Source organism: Cydia strobilella, chromosome 19 (genome assembly GCF_947568885.1).
Source record: "Cydia strobilella chromosome 19, ilCydStro3.1, whole genome shotgun sequence".
Lineage (NCBI taxonomy): Eukaryota > Metazoa > Arthropoda > Insecta > Lepidoptera > Tortricidae > Cydia > Cydia strobilella.
The window spans coordinates 12021537-12035501 of record NC_086059.1 but is presented as its reverse complement, the minus strand read 5'-3'; the positions used below and the strand labels follow the sequence as shown (position 1 = coordinate 12035501).

Here is a 13965-nt window from a genome sequence, read left to right as displayed (position 1 = left end):
CCCTTTACTATATCAATCAATTTTCAACGCCGCCATAAAATACCCAAACACTAGTACAAATCAAGCAAAAATTTACCTACTTACATTGTAATAAAGACTGACAGTCGACTGGTAGCCAGATAGACAATAAAAAATTAAAAAGTATAAATAAAGGGCGTTCTACACGCGCGCCCGCATATTCAAATGAGTGATTCAGATGGCATAATCGAGGTGGGACGTCGGACCCACCAGCGCTCTAGCATGCTCAAATTTTCTCAAGCGCGGTTAAAATTAAGTAAAAAAAAATTTGTGAATTCGTGATTATTTTAAATTACTCTATAAAATATTACTTATTTTTATTTATTTATCATTTATTGCAGAAAACATTGGTTTACAATTACAATTATAATAAGAATTAAATTAAAATTATAAATTAATAAATAAATCTCGACATTAAAATTTAATTGATTGATCACAATAATAAATTGATTAAATTCTGATTAAAAATAATACTAAAATTAAAATTAAAAATTAATATTAATAATAATAATGTATAATTGCTTGATTTTTTTTACTACTGTCTCTAAGAAAGAGAAATATATTTTATTTAACGCATACTTTAGCTCGGGATAAAATAATTTAGGTCGGAAGCGTGCCTTACATTTTAACATGGGTGACTGAGGAATAGTGAGCCCTGACGGCCCTGGAACTGCATTAGGATGGAATGCTTGAGGTCTAGTTGAATGGAAGCGATTTGGCGTATCTGCTTGATAATGATAAACTGCTTCAGCCATTGATATAAATTTCGTTTTTGACAGCTCGCCCGTTCCTGTACCTTTACGGTGCGTGTGGTCTGTATGTTCATGAATTCCTAGTTTTATTAGGTCCGAACTGTCCGAAGTAAGCGAAGCTATGTGTTCATAGACATAGATTTTCTTATTCCTCCATATGCGAGTTTAATTAAATCATCCAAATTTTTGTGATCGCCTAAGTCTTTCTCGTTTGGAGTAACTGATGGCTCCTCCTTTCCTCCTTTCTAAGTTTCCTCCATATTCGGGTTTCATTAAATCATCCAAATTTTTATGATCGCCGAAGTCTTCCTAGATTGGAGTCATTTTTGAATTATTTTAAATTATCATTTAAATAATATATAATGTGATTCATATTTAAAGCACTGCCATGTATATAAATAAATAAGTACTAAGTATAATATATATGTTTTTCAACTGAAGTTGTTGAAACAAAGTGTAACAAGATATATAGTGAAGTATTATGTTACAATAATTGCCAGAGGAATTGACTCCCATAACAAACAACTAAAGATAAAAATTTAAATAAGAAAACTTTTGTTTCCTCACACGTTTAAAGCCAGCAAGTAGTTTAGGCTGCAGCCCATGCAAAATAAATAAACACACATTTACCTCTCGTCTGTGTACGATAAGGACCCTCACCGTATTTTTCGTCATATTTTTGCATTTTTTTCGAGAAGGTTTTTTTTTGCTTTACACAGCGTAACCGAGGTTTGCACGTACGATAATTGACCACCACACACATCCGAAGGGTAAATACACCTTATAAACATTAATCTTTCCATTTCGTTAGGGACTCGGGTTAAAATGTTTTGATAGTGTCCATGCTAGTTGCTCCCCTTGACTTTACAGTCTTTATTGACCTATTAACACGTCAATTCGATACGTCGTTAGACTTTTATTGACATCAGTCCACGATACGACACACACACGTTTATACACACACACGTTTTAGACGAAAATAAGGTCAAATTGGGTCATGTACGTTTTGTGTTTTTTTGGTAGTCAAGAATGGTAGCTACGGTAGCTACTTTGAAGAAATTAGAAATTTGGTCTTGTTTAGGATTTGTCAAACATACCGGTAAGGCACTTAATTGGCCGTATTTAAACTCGAAGTTAAGCATATTAAGTATGTACCTATAAAGAATATCTTCAATAGGTACAAAGAGTCTATCGACCAGTTCTGGAAAGGTTTGCAAGCAATGTGAAAAGTGGCGACTTCATCGCAAATAAGCCACTTTTTTTAATGACTTATACTTAGTTGAATTATCCATCTTTTTTTCAATGTATTACCTAAGAAAACTACCAAAAAGTGAAAATGTGCCATATTAGACCCCTTTTGCCATTGATTAACCACAATAGAAACCCCAGACGCAGACGCAGAGCCGAGATGCATGAAGTTAAACTTGACACGCTTTAATTATTATTTTTTGAATTACGTATATTACATTAATTACGTTACATTTAAATTGTGTTCTATTATGATGAAAATATTTACTGGAATAAAATATTAAACTAATTATATGGTTTAACTCACGTGTTTTTTACCTTAACGTTAGTATGTCTCACGATAGTTTTAATTCGATTGGAATAAAACAATTGTGACGTTTTCAACCACATTGTCGGTTGTCGATAAAGTTGAATTCTAATTGAAGCTATATGGAAATAGCGCCTTACTAACAAGCGACAATAAGTACCCTTTTGGTTGAAAATGGCACAATTTCATTCATTCATTAACATCTACATTCTCGGATTTCGCCCCACGGCCCGTGGGCCTAAGATCACATTAACCGTTAATTTCCTAATGAACATGTAATTGTACCTATCGTTAACAAGTTTCACCTAAGAGTACCGCACCCCTATTATTACCGCGCTCGTATCACAGGAATGTACAAACATACAACACTGTGGACGTACATGAATTATGTATACTCGCAGTACAGCTGTGGTCAGTATATTGACTTTAAGAGTCACAAGAACCCGCCGCCAAAAAACCGCTCCCATACAATAGAAGTTTAGAGACTTTAGCAGCGCCTTTGATAAAGTCGATCATGCAATTCTCTTACAAAAGCTTAATAATATTGGGGTCGGTGGTAATTGGCTCGAATGGTTCAAGTCTTATCTTATGAATAGGCCGCAAAATGTGGGTGTACACGGCTACAAATCGGGAACCTATTATGCTGGTTCGGGAGTACCACAGGGTTCTCACCTGGGCCCAGTGCTCTTTCTGATATTTATAAATGATATTACTGATCATATCAAACAATCCAAATATTCTTTATACGCAGATGATCTCAAGATATACAGATCGGTGATATGTGAATCAGATGCAAAAATGCTACAGAGTGACCTGAACAATATAGTGTCTTGGTGCAATACAAATCGTATGACTTTCAACGCAAAAAAGTGTTTTTTATTAAATATTGCAGGAAAAAAACCGCTTGAATATAGGTACGAGATCGGCGGTGTTACTTTAATGGAAGTCACTGAAGATCGAGATCTTGGCGTAATAATTGATAGTGAACTTAAATTTAATGCTCATATCGACTCTGTAGTAAAAAAAGGTGCACAGATGCTTGGATTTATTAAAAGAAACTCCACTGGTTTTAAGGATCAGAAAACAAAAGTAATCCTTTACAACACGCTAGTACGCAGCCATCTCGAAACAGCCTCAATTGTCTGGAGTCCTTTCTATCACATACATTCGCAACGAGTTGAGAGCATACAGAAAGCCTTCACAAGATAATTTGCTTTTGGTACTCCAGGGTTTTCGCACAGAAACACCTACGACTGTCGCCTCGGCAAATATAATATGAACAGCCTGCGCGATCGGCGACGTATGTTGGACCTTTGTTTTCTGCACAAGGTCGTAAATGGACAAATCAAATGCAACAACTTACTCGAGAGAATCTGTATTGCCGCACCTCATAATCATCCTCGGCGTCCTATAACGAAAACATTCTCGGTGCCAGTAACTAGGACCAATCTCGGTCTGCAGTCTCCCATGGTACGAGTTTGCGCCGCTTACAATGTCTTTATAATGGAAAGGGATTACATCGACATTTTTCATGACCGCTTACCAGCATTCAAAAATAAAATAATAGGCAGAAAATAATAATAAAATTAAATATAATTAAATTAAATATAATTAATTAGTATAATTTTAGATTTTAGATTTAATTGTAAAGTTTTAGGTTAAGTTTGATCTCACTGCGATGCTTTTAGTCAATGTTATGTACTCCATAATTGTCATATATATCAGTATTTATTACCTTTTAAAATGTTGTTAGTGTATGTTATAATATGTATGATGTGGATTTTCTTTAATAAATAAAAAAAAAAAAAGTTACATATAAGGAATGAGGAATATAATTATAAGAAAATTGTTGTGATGTACATTGAGATAAATAAATTAAAAAAAAAATTTTTTTCCCTCACTAGCTCGGAAAGCTGTCTTTTATCCTTTAAAACAAGCGGGTAAAAACACATTTTATCCACTAATGGGGAAAGTAATTTGACCTTGGAGCGTGTAGCTTTTGACAGATAACAAAACGTAAAACGCTCATAATAATGGTTCATTCGATATTAATTATCATTAAATAAATGGTTTGAAAATTTAATAAAAAATACCAAATTTAGATAGATAGATAGATAGATATATTCTTTATTGTGCATTTATTTAGCTTTGTTTAATGATTTTAAGTCCTTAAAATTCCATAAGAAACTTTTTTTTTTAATGATGTTGAATTTAATTCTGAACGCACAAGTTTAATCGATGCAATTTCAAAACGCATCGTCAGAAATGTCAACAATGGCAACAATTTTTTTACATAATGTATGTTATACCACCAGTGCAAAAGCTTAGACGGACTCTAAAGAAACAAGACACAGACCTAGCATAGGTAACAATCATTAAACGTCAAAAGAATTAATGTCTTGTTTAAACCCCGCGCCTTTTCATATTTAAAACGGGTCACTCATGTAATTAAGGTCAAATACATTTCGCTCGAAATGTAAGTATTTTTAATAGCCATGTCTCGGTTTTCATTCACGGGAGCTTTCGAGTTAAAATTAACTCGTCACATTCTAACGTCGCAATATCGCGTTATCACTATAGAGTTATTTTTAAGTGGCGGACTCTATGTACATTTTGAAGGGTTAAGTCGCCTTTCGTTTAGTTATTCCAGGGTAAATCATATTACGTCGGATACGTCATTACCAAACTTAAATGGAGCTGGGCGGGACATGTTGCCAGACAGAGTGATAGCAGGTGGGCCAAAATGTTAACGGAATGGTGGCCGCTTTCAGACGAAAGGAGTGCCTGGCGTCCGTTGGCTCGTTGGGTGGACGACATTCGGAAGACTGCGGGTCACTTCTGGATGAGATTGGCTCAGGACCGGGATAAGTGGCGTACGAGAGGAGAGGCCTATGCTCAGCTGTGGGCGATAGAAGGCTGATATGATGATGATGATGATTAAATCATATTTCAGAGTAAAGTAGAATCTGTGGAAAATACAATAAAAGTAAACGTTTCTAGTGCATATATATCACGTTTTCCTTATTTGAGTCTCAAGTAAAACTACTAAAAATTTATAACTTTTGTAAAGGTGCAGCATATTATAATAATTATCTTTTGATTCCCTTAACTTTGCGATGTCTACAGAAATGACGCGAACGAGTTAAACTTACGATCAAATATGTATGTTATACATTTTTACTGTTCTATTAGTAAAAGAGCGGTTCAGTTCAGACGCCTTATTATAGCCTGTTTTAATGAATCACTGCGGAGCAAAGAGGTTTTTTTCTCCATTTAGTCATGTAGTATGATATTTCCCACCATTTCCATTAGAATGCATCCAAGTGATCCCGCCATTCCCTTTTTCTCTACCTAGACCTTGGCGGCCATCTGCTGTAGCCAAAAGAAATATTAACTAATTCAAAATACTGTGTAAAAATTAAGTAAACAGGGGTAAAAAATTGTGTAGGTTGCAGCTACGAGTGTTCATTGCGAAAGTATTTTTGTTTGTGGTGATCTTGTATTTCGTAGTCGTTTCATAATACGGCGTCTATAAGTCTGCAGGTTACCTACGTTTCAGACTTTTTTTGAAAATTAAAATACTGTGTATGTACATATACTGTACCCGCTACGGACCGAGGAACATCCATATTTATTGACCGGGAACCAACGCATCCGCAACTATAATTAGATGCATGCACGTATGGACTTGTTACGGGATATGTATTGTGATATACGGTGTTAGCTAATGGATTTTTTACACTATGGAAGGTAATGGCAATGTGGGTGAGTATGTTTTTCTTATTCGCGCTCTACAAATTACGTTGAGCTTGAGGATAAGAACACTTATAAAGGCTCCCAAATTAGGGGGAAAAAGTGTTTAGAGAAACACTTTTGCGAAATAAAAATTATTTGACAAAGTGGTAGAAAAGAAGGGATTGACTCAAATTATAACTTAAATTTACATGCTCTTTTCCGTGTCAAATTTAACGCAATATTCATTAACTTACACTTTCTCAACTGTTTGTTATCAGGGCGAGACTTACCTGAAACAAACAATAAATAATTAGTAGGTACATAATAATATTATTATAGATGTGTTGTAATAAGGTGTGCAATACAGAGTATTTGTATTGTATTGTACGGCAATTGTTTGCCTGGCGTCCGTTGGCTCGTTGGGTGGACGACATTCGGAAGACTGCGGGTCACTTCTGGATGAGATTGGCTCAGGACCGGGATAAGTGGCGTACGTGAGGAGAGGCCTATGCTCAGCAGTGGGCGATAGAAGGCTGATATGATGATTGTACGGCAAACAGTTTTTGAGGTACTAGCTAATAAGGGTAGATAAATTAAAATCACAAATTTACTGTGTTTTCGGATCCTTATACTTGCTTATACCAACACTCTACTTACAGGATGCGTAGCCAACATGTCAATCGTTTACGCTTCGTAGCGAATGAAACGCAACTGTCTATCGCACTTATATGGAAGTGTGATAGAGAGACACAAAGCGTTTCGTTGTTGTACCGCAAGCGATTGTAACCTTGGCTAGGCACCCAGATAGACCTCCAGGAGCCCATTTTCTCGACCGGTATAAGACTAATATTATTAGTGTGTTGCCATGGAGAATAATACGATTTGACAGTTCTGGAACTAATAATTCAGTCTAATACCGTTCGAGGAATGGGCCCCAAAAGACATTATACCAACTCACGCAGGAAACCATAAGTATATCCCAACCATTTTTATTTCATCTTCCTATTGCCTAATTATTATTGATTAGTAAACAAATTAGGTTATAAAAATACGGCGGTTTTACGAGGCAATGTGGTTTCTAAGTGAAGCTGCGGGGAACTGTGTGGAAATTGGTGGGTGGTCGCCTTTCATTGCTACCTAATATTATTAATATTAATTATTTATATCTATGATATTAACCTATTAATTATACTTTATATGCTTATGGCGTTATTCATAAACGCGGTACTGGCCTGAATTTACTATGAATTGTTGGTCTTTATCTGTCATTTTGACTTCTATATTTGTAAGCAAGGGATAAAACATAATTTAACTAAATCAAGGCCGTAAAGTTTTATGAATAAAGGGATTAAGCGTTACTTTTGTAGTAGGACGCGAATGGGTAAGTTTTGTATGGGGTGGCGAAGAGTTAAGGTAAAATATGGGTAAAGCTAAATTACAAGGCATCTTTGATTATCAATTATCATCATATGAAAATCTATCAACATCCATACCTAATTTAATAATGTTTGCTGAGTAATGTGTAATGTGTTATTCATTCCCTATAGGGTACGTGCTAAATATTGAATGACAAAATATCTAACAAACACAATGCGATGACGCATTTACCACAAGAATGCGAATCATAATTAAATTTATTTATGCATATTCATTAACTACATAAGCCATCTATCGGTAAATGTCAGAACTAAAATATCTTAATTATTTTATTGTATGCAAATTGCAATTTAACGGTATAGTAATTAAATATTTAAGGACTTAATTTGGATAAATATAAATAATATAAATGGATTAATAATATTAACAACTTATCTATTTTGCAGGCTTTTAAACATCATTTGGTAAAAAAAGTTAGTTCTGTTAATTACGAACATACGTAGCCATCTAACGGAGAGTAGATGAACTGAGACAAGGCGTAGTTACGTATGAATCGTCAGCCGAAGCGCTCCAAGAGACGACGTAGTATTCTTTCAATATACCAATAGGTGGCGCTATAGGCCTGGAAAGACTTCATACAAGAAATACTCCGACATAACCATAAAACGGAAATAGTTACAATAATAAAATTGACGTCATAATGAAATTACAATTTATGACCAATATGTTGTGTATTTCGTAAGTGAAATGGCACAAAATATTGTTTCAACGTACAAACTTAAGATTTGCGAGTGGCGAAATGTGGAACTAATGATTCGGCGTACAAACTTCCAACCTCTACATAGACTGTGGCGACATTGTTTACTAATATGGCAACTTTTTAACAGTAACGTTATGAGAGGTTGTGGGAGATTATGGTGTTTTTATTACCGAATCGCACGGTCAGTGGATGCAAATAATCGGTTCGGATGTAACTACCGTGTAGTTCTGATAGTTTTCGCCATTGAATAACAACCGAAATAACTTCTGACGTCACAATAAATAAATGTTGGTGGAACGTTTTTATTGTGTTTCGTTTGCCAACAGTTAGTGTTAGAAAATGTAGGTGATGTGCATTGGGATAACTTCGAAAGCGAGTTATTTTAGGAAATGTCAAATAAACAGGAAATGTAAACAGGTGTTGCATCCCCATATTATACAGTTATCATACAGTTCCTGCCCCATACACCGCCGCCATAGCCGCGACCACGACCAGTGAAACCTGTGTCGAAACGTCGGTAAATAAAGGTAACAAAATAAATTCGCGATAGACCCGATTGTAAATGTGATTTAATAAGTATTTTTAGTAAAAAAAGTAATTTATAGTCACAAAATGATATAAAATGGATTAAAAGTTAAATTTACTTCTTAGACAACAAAGTCAATCATTTTTATTTTTAATATACCGGTTCGATGAAATTACACTAATATTAAACCTCTTAAGAGATGATAAGGACCCTGACCGAATTTTTAAACATCCGTATGCATTTTTTTCGAGAACGAATTTTTCTGCTCTATGCAGCACAACTGAGGTTTGAACCCACGATTTTTGACCACCACACACGGCTTAAAAAACAATATATTGAAAAGCCATATCCATAAGCCATATGGTCCTCTTATCTACTTGACGTTAACATTAAGGCTTGTACAGCTACAGACGTTGCAAGGTTGCAACAAACGCCATGCAATTTTAGATAATTGCTAGCTAAGTAGGAGTAACATCTTCATCTTCTTCTTCTTCTCTTCTAAGCCACAGTCTCTTGGCCTTCGTGGCAGGGAGATGGGACAGTGCACTTATTAGGCACTGGACCTCCCAACATCTTAGTTTAGGTACTAACATAGTAATTTAAGTATATTTGTAATTTGTAACTAACAAAATATGGATTGTAATATCGTCCGAAATAAATGACGTTTTTTTTTAAGCATGTTTACGTCCACTGCTGGACATATGCCTCTTTCTTGGCTTTCCAATGTATTATAATAATTCAATCGATCGACCAAATGCCGCAATGTATTGCAAATCGCATTCGATTATCGATATCGTTTGGAGAGGAAATAATTAAATGTATGTTTAGTCATTAACTTAATTACTAAAAACTAAAACACTTTCAAAAACATTAAACATTATCAAATAAGAAAAAAAAAGGTTGTCAGGAAGAGATCGCTCTTAAGCGATAAGACCGCCTGTTGTACCTTTATCCAATTGTCTTTTTTATGTTACTGTACAATTGTAAAATAAATGAGGTGTGCAATAAAGATTATTGTATTGCGTATTGTATGTATTGTATCTCCCGTGAAATTTGCTAACATTATAAACGGCAACCAATCCAAAACAGTCAGATCTAAATGCTAATAGCTCATTAGTCAACTTTCTTTGGCCTAGATCCTAGTCCTTTCCAAATAAATAAATCATCGACCTTGCGGGGTCAGCTCAACAATGGTCTATAGGTAACGGCTTATTCTGGCAGGAATTCATAAGAACTGTACCACAATTGTGGCAGACTTGTACTGTTAGAAAGAGTTAAAATAACATGCTATTAACACTTAAAACTTTCGCGTTTTAAACACATATTAAATCACATTTACAATCGGGTCTATCGCGAATTTATTTTGTTACCTTTATTTACCGACGTTTCGACACAGGTGTCACTGGTCGTGGTCGCGGCTAACTGATGTCCCAGCAAAATGTCAAAACAGAGATTTGTGTTGACCCGACGAAAAGGTTGATAAATTCGCGATAGACCCGATTTTAAATGTGATTTAATATGTTATTAACATTCGGCGTGTAGGTATTGCCAAAGAGTATTAAGTAGACATAGAGTGCTCACTCCATATCAGTTTTGTTACCAAAACGACTATTATATTCGTAGTCGACATCTAGCGTCAAGTAGCGGAATCACAGTACCGATGATTCACCGTAATGAAGACAACAGTAGCACACTGATAAGCGGGCTTTATTTTTGCTAAATCTGATAGATCTGAACAAAAAAATTTATATTTTAACTATAAAAATGCTTTAAAAAAACCGGCCAAGTGCGAGTCGCACTCGCGCACGAAGGGTTCCGTACCATTACGCAAAAAAACGGCAAAAAAATCACATTTGTTGTATGGGAGCCCAACTTAAATATTTATTTTATTCTGTTTTTAGTATTTGTTGTTATAGCGGCCACAGAAATACATCATCTGTGAAAACTTCAACTGTTTAGCTATCACTGTTCATCAGATACAACCTGGTGACAGTAATAGGGTCCCGTTTTTACCCTTCGGGTACGGAACCCTAAAAACCTAGCACAGTAGACTTCAAAGATATACAGGCATTTAGATATTTTTCCTTATTACCATATAGATATAAATACCTACTATAATTAATACCAAAAAATCTTCATTTTTAGTTTTAAAGTATGTCGATAGATGGCAGTGAATTTAAAGTGGTTACAAAATTTACTATGACAGTACCGCTCTATCTTATTATATCCTCATTGATAATACTAATTATTGTTGTATATGGGATATAAATTATAATTGTAAATTTGAAAATGTGACGTGTAAAATTATTATTTTATAAATAAATAATTGAAATTGAAATTGATATCGGCGCCAAAAAATTGTTGTCTAGTTGTAGCAAACTTGAAGCGGTTAAGTATGTCTGCAGTGCGGTCTGTGAGCTGTAGACCTCGTGAGCATGTAAAGGTGATCGTATTGTGAACCATATTGTAAATCGCGTCAAAATGGCAATTCAGTAGATTGCAATATCGTTGAGAAACTTACACAAGAACAATAGAGTGAAAAACCCCATTACATTTAGTTTAATAAAAAAGTAATTTTTCTTTTCAAAATGTAACCAGAATTTAAATTGAGTGCCAAACAAAAGATAAAAATAAGGTACTGACCTATTTTCTACTAGTCCACAGTAACATTAGTCAGGGAATAACCTAAATAACGAAAATCGTTTTCACCCAATTGCCCACAAATTACCGTATTTGCTAATCACAGCCGTTCCAATTATAGGCTAACAAATAACAATGTATCGCATCGGATACATGGGCAGATGAGTGATGACTGATGGCTCAAACAATAGGCCGTAACACACTTGCAACTTGCAAGTCATCACAGTTGAGTGAGGGGCAAAACAGACTCTGCAACAAATAGCTTGCGATTTTAGATAATAGCTGGCTGTAGGAGCAGGATATAGTGGGTTTGCAAGATCCGCCAATTTTTAGGATCCGGAAACTTCGAATATTAAAAATTTGACGGATCCGGATATCAGGATAATTCGGATAATAAGATCTGTAAAAAAAAAGGTTACGTTCTATAAGGATACGGTCAAAAAAGGACTATTGTTAGTAAAAAAAAGTAAATAAAAGTCGCAAAATGATATAAAATTGATTAAAAGTTACATTTACTTTTTAGACGACAAATTTGTCAAATATAGTTTTATTTTATAAATACAGGTTTGATAAAATTACACTAATAAACCTCTTGTCTGTGTGTGATAAGGACCCTGACCGAATTTTTAAACATCCGTTTGCATTTTTTTCGAGAACGAATTTTTCTGCTTTATGCAGCACAACTGAGGTTTGAACCCAAGATTTTTGACCACTACACACGGCTTAAAAAGAAAGCTATACCTATCTATACTAACAATATTATAAATGCGAAAGCGTGTCTCTGTCTGTTACCTCTTCACGCTTAAACCGCTGAACCGATTTAGTTGAAATTTGGTATACAGATAGTTTGAGTCCCGGGGAAAGGACAGGATAAAGCACTCTATGTCTTCTTACGAGTAATTGTCTTTGCTAACGACAAACTTGTGGGCGTACAAATAAATCGGAGCATATTAATTATTATGTATATAATTATTGCACTGTTTCATATAATTTGAAAGATATTTAGGTCGATAGTATGTTAATTTTTCCTTGTATCTCTTCGTCACTCAAGCTTCGTCATTATATTCATTATCCTTGATTTATTTTCCTAGTTAATTTAATTAATATTAAACAGATAAATACGTGCTAATTGTAACTAACTTTTAGAATATTATTTAATCACCAGCACAGTATAACCATTCATAGTAATTTGTCCTGAGGCCGCGGGTTCAAACCCCGCTCGTACCAATGAGCTTTTCAAAACTTAGGTATGTACGAAATATCATTTGATATTTACCAGTCGCTTTAAATATGGATAAATGATTTTTTTATTTGCATTAATTATTTTTATATGATTTTGACCCATGTTCTTTCACTGGTATGCGTTAAAATTATAAATAACAAACGAAACAGTCAACGCCCTCTATACGAGTGTAGGCCAAAACTAGTGGCGCCATCTGATCGAGAATCAAATTTTCGTGATTTTCGAGGCACGATTTTTCCTTAGACTGTATCCATCTATTACGGAGTTATATCTATCTTTGCCGGGCGGTAAGGCTGCCTTTGTACTGAGGTCGAGATAAGCGGAGATGAAAGGCGACGCGCGAGAATCAACCAATAGCTTTGGTTGTGATTGTTATCCAGTGGAGCGGAGAAGAGAACTAATGCTCTTATCTCCGGGTCAGTGGAAAGCAGCCTACCCTTATGTAAAACCGCTAATCGCATGTTCTGTGATCTGTATAGCCCTGCCATTTTGTTTTTTAGGGTTCCGTACCCAAAGGGTAAAACGGGACTCTATTACTAAGACTCCACTGTCCGTCTGTCTGTTTGTCTATATGTCACCAGGCTGTATCTCATGAACTGTCATAGCTAGATAGTTGAAATTTTCACAGATGATGTATTTCTGTTGCCGCTATAACAACAGATACTAAAAACAGAATAAAATAAATATTTAAGTGGACTCACATACAACAAACGTGATTTTTTTCCGTTTTTTTAAATATAGGTATGTATCTAACTTGCTCACCAAATTTCACAATTATCGGTCGAAAATGCGACCAAAAGCCTTTGCCTAAGCTGAAACGGAGACCCTCGCTCTCGCTCAGTCAATTATTTAGTAACATCTGTAACCAATCCTTCAATCGCAATACAATTTATAATTTGCGACCAAACAAGTCTCTAACGGCCCGATTGAGCTTTCTGCATAACGGAACTGCGCATGAGTTAAAACAAGGTCGTAACAACGCATGCGCTGCGTGGAGAGTTAGGATGTTTTGGTTTTAAGTTGGTTTAGTGGTTCGATGAATGCAAGTAGGTATAATATAATTTATTCGTTTATTATAAGTCTGTAGGTTTTTGATGGAAGCGGAAGTGTTCATTTCAAACGTCCATTTGGTCGAATAAGGGTCGATTGCATTGCACCAAACCGTCTGTCACCGTTTTACCGTTCGCAAAATTTTATTGTATGGAAAGTTTCATAGTTCTCTGCTGCTTGACGTTAATCAGTCTGCTAATTGTGGTTGGTGCAACTGGCCCTTAGACTACCATGTTTGGTTGACCTGTTGGTCTAAGGTGTAAAGGGGCCCACTGATTATCAGTCCGCCGGACGATATTCAGCCTGCCA

General features: G+C 35.3%; 3 protein-coding genes across 6 annotated transcripts in view; 2 read left to right on the top strand and 1 right to left on the bottom strand.

Annotated features, from left to right (window-relative positions):
• LOC134749941 (retinol dehydrogenase 12-like) overlaps positions 1 to 13965 on the top strand; it is a 463382-nt gene that overhangs the window by 331701 nt on the left and 117716 nt on the right. The gene's annotated exons all lie outside the window — the stretch shown is intronic.
• The window catches only part of LOC134749906 (uncharacterized), a 188946-nt gene that overhangs the window by 61389 nt on the left and 113592 nt on the right, over positions 1 to 13965 (bottom strand). The window lies entirely within an intron of this gene.
• Positions 1 to 13965, top strand: part of LOC134749944 (alpha-tocopherol transfer protein-like) — a 214942-nt gene that overhangs the window by 147750 nt on the left and 53227 nt on the right. The window contains exon 7 of one of the 2 annotated variants that reach the window (XM_063684974.1): positions 3344 to 3356. The exons of the other annotated variant lie outside the window; for it this stretch is intronic. The gene's annotated coding sequence lies outside the window, so the exon portion shown is untranslated. Of the gene's footprint in view, positions 1 to 3343; positions 3357 to 13965 lie in introns of those variants that run through there. 2 annotated transcript variants of the gene reach the window in all.